Raw genomic sequence first — 3,684 nt, forward strand, 5'->3', positions numbered from 1 at the left:
AGAAAAATGGAAGAATAAAAATAGCATTTTTCAAGAAAACAGAGATACAATCCGAAAAGATTCATCTGAAAGCACTTGATGATTAAGAGATAATCCAATGGTGGTGGTGAGCTTGTAGAGAAAAAGTGTGATAATAACTGCTGCTAAACCTCCTCCCAGTAGTGCCGAAGGATCTCAAAGATGAGATTTTCTCAAAATATTATCTTTTCCTTCTAAAAATATTCCTGATATGAATTGGTGATTGGTGTTAACTTTCAATTGTAATCTATAGCTAGACTACTAAGCTTATAGAGAAAGCTATCAAAGGAAGGCCAATGGCAATTCAACTCTGGCTTTTAGGATACCTGATTCCACGTTTACTAGATAAGTTACCGAAGATATAACTATTATAGTTCTAACTTTTCTAATATGGCTGACTAGTACCTAGTAAAGCAAAGCACTTGTCCTATTCACATAAGAGCATAACAGAGAAATTCTTAAAATTAGCATCAACGCTCGAGTCATGTTTACCCTATTCCTCGTTTTCTCCAAAAGCAAGATGGTTATCATAAAATTACTTACTTACTGATGGTTAATAAAAACCAGGTAAGTTTGTGAATAGGAGCCAATTGAAAAAACGAGATGCACAAGATGAACAAAGAATCACACAGAAGAAAAGGGAAACCATAAAGAAAAAAAGGGGCAATAAAAAAGAAGATTTAAAGGCAATCAATTCTCAGCAAAATTTTTACCAAATAAAAATCTTCTAGCAGTTAAATTTGCCACTTGATTTAAAAAAGGGCATTATGCAGAAGTTGTTAGAAATTCACACGGCAAGAGCTTAATTACATATTTATTTTCATATATATCATCACAAAACTCAGTTGCATAAACACCACTACCTTTCTAGCTTTGAAAAAATATTACTGCCAAAATCCATGTTTCAGAAGAAATTACATCCGGCGAAGCTACACAAGCAGAGTTGTGTTTCACAATGATGTTTTCTCCTATCTCATAGCAGCATAAGACGTCGGTAAAACACTTAAAATATGCTATTTAAAAATAAGACATTTCACTTATAGACAATGCACTCGGTACCAAATGCTACTTAGTTTTCCGCAGAAGCACAAAATGGTATAAATAACACAAGAATTTACTGAAGCAAAAGAAAAACAATATAATCATGAGAATTAAAAGCAAATATTCAACTGCAAAAATGAAAATACCTTCTGCAAACGTTAAGTTGCTCTTAAAGAAGTGGTTGTCCATTAAGATACAAGATATGAAAACCATATATGCAAACGTTGACCTTGATTTCACTCCCAACAACATTCTTACGAGCACGTGTCCTAAGGATCTGCCATGAACATATATCCATAAGTATCACCTTATTTTACACCATACTTAGTTAATTACACATAAATATAACATGATAATATCTCTCCAGATTAGCTACTGATCAAAACATAATTTCATAACTTTTGTTCGGAAGTATATCTCTCCACATCTTCTAGCCTCATTCCATGTTCTTTTTTACTTTGACCTCATAGTTTCTCTTTTGTGTTTCCTTTCACAAATACTCAATCCTTCACATGTAAGAGTTATATCACTTAATAAACAGGGGGGGAGGGGGTAATGGTCACTTGCACTATCACTTTCCAGCAAACTTTTGAGTCTCAAGGTACACACGTTAAAATTCAACCCAGAACTGGGAGGTGCAGTTGCTGGAAACTGAGAATCAAATGTGGTGATAAGAGTAAGGGACCGGTATTGATTGGCATCAACTTTCACTTGACCAAAAGTCAAACTTAGTTTGGAATTGATAATTGGAGCTTGATTACTGCTAGCCACCTTTGTAGTCCCAAGGATAAATCTAGAACTCCAAAATATATATAGACTAGGTGCATATGATTCACCTGAAAGGGCAGGATTTTTTGTTTCTCGTGGTCATATGCGACCAGTTCACAGTCAAGAACAAATGTTGTTGCAGAAAATTTCCAGATTATAAATACAGCTTTATATGACAATTCAATAGGATATCGAAAAATAAAGTTGAAAATAAAAACTCTGTTTTCATCAAAAAATGAAAGCTCTGTAGTATTCTTCTTGAAATTTAAAGAGAAAACCTCTGGAGTTGTAGTATCGGTTCTCAGCATCAAAGTCATGTTCATCGGGCACCTCGTCTAAGCACACGAATCCATACTCCTTATCTGAATCTGCCAAACACACACGCACACACAAAAATCGGATAAAAACTGCAAATTAAACATAATACTAACAAAACAATTACTGAGTAAATTACCAGAACCAACCATTGGCTGACTTGAGATGAGTAGGAATCAAAAACAAAACAAAAGAGAAATTTTGATCTGTGAAAGAAGAGAGAATCTTCAGTTTCTCGCTCCAAAGTTTCGCAAACCTTTCTTCATCTAGCTTTTGTGTGGTGACGAATGTCACGATGGGGGGAATTCTGAGAACCCCGAAACTTTGATCGAAAAAGAGAGGGAGTTAGGGTTTGGTTAGATATGTAGAGTTTAGTAGAATGAGAGGGAAAGGGGGTTGGGAAAAAGAAATGAGAGGGAAAGGGGAAATAAAGGCCCGCCAACTAAAAATTAGGCAAATGATTTTATTGCAGGGGTTTATTTTAAGAAACCTTCGAAAATTGCACTAGAATAGCGAGGATATCTGAAACGCCAAAAGCCCAACACTGAAGCAATTTGGTAAAAATAGCACGGTATAGTCAGTTTTCGGACAGGTCAATCAAAAATAGTCAGCATTTATCAAGTCAATGAAAAATAGCCACTATTTTGCTACAATAGAGACCGGCCCAGCATAATATACTGGAGTTCGGTGCACTTTTGTATGAACTCCAGCATATTATGCTGGACCGGTATACTTTGCTGGCTCCAGTATAATATAGTGGAGACTGGAGCACCGTTGCTCCAAACTCCAGTATATTATACTGGACCAATATACTTGCTGGAACTCCAGTATATTCTAGTGTACTTATGCTGGAACTCCATCATATTATGCTGGAGTTCTAGCGTACTTATTCTAGAACTCCAGTATAATATGCTGGAGTTCAAGTATACTTATGCTGAAACTCCAACATAATATGCTGGAGTATTTTCCGGGTTTTGAACAGTGTTTACGCTCAAATTTATCTTTATATAAAAAGTGGCTAAATTTCGATTACATTTGAAATTGGGCTATTTTTGAACGACCAGTTATAAATCTGGCTATTTTTGAAATTTACCCGCAATTTGCGGAGGTCACTATTAACCTCTGCAATAAAACCGCCCAAAATTAACCCTTTTTTTGTAGTGATTAAATAATTTATGTGATCAGCAATTTTATTTTTGTAGCTAAATAGTATTCTGTTGTTTAATATTTTTTTAGTGGTAAATCTTATTAGAAAAAGTTTGTTATAAAAATTTGAATATCATCCCTAAATTAGAACATCCAAATATGAAATCTAATATTTATCACAAAAAATAGTGATTTGTGACCGAATTTTTAATTGTAGCTAGACACTATATTTTTTTGAGACAAAACCTCATCGTGGCTAAATTAAGTATCATATAGGGACAATAGAATGATCGTCACAAATTATCTACCTTATTAGTGACAAAAACTATGGTCACAAATAAGTACAATATTTTTGTAGCTAAAGTTCGCATTATTTAGCTACAAATTTTTAATTGT

At 34.3% G+C, this 3,684-nt stretch overlaps 1 long non-coding RNA gene across 2 annotated transcripts; it reads right to left on the reverse strand.

The window, feature by feature from the left end:
• On the reverse strand, positions 16-2,596 carry LOC109227664. Of its 2 annotated transcripts, none has more exons than XR_002068311.1 (3): positions 2,282-2,596; positions 2,106-2,195; positions 16-1,336 (listed from the first exon to the last, which is right to left on the reverse strand). It is a non-coding gene; the product is annotated as an uncharacterized LOC109227664 (long non-coding RNA). The 2 variants fall into 2 exon arrangements; XR_002068310.1 differs by having other exon boundaries at positions 17-1,336; positions 2,292-2,594.

This window comes from Nicotiana attenuata, chromosome 1 (assembly GCF_001879085.1).
Source record: "Nicotiana attenuata strain UT chromosome 1, NIATTr2, whole genome shotgun sequence".
In the NCBI taxonomy this organism is placed as follows: domain Eukaryota; kingdom Viridiplantae; phylum Streptophyta; class Magnoliopsida; order Solanales; family Solanaceae; genus Nicotiana; species Nicotiana attenuata.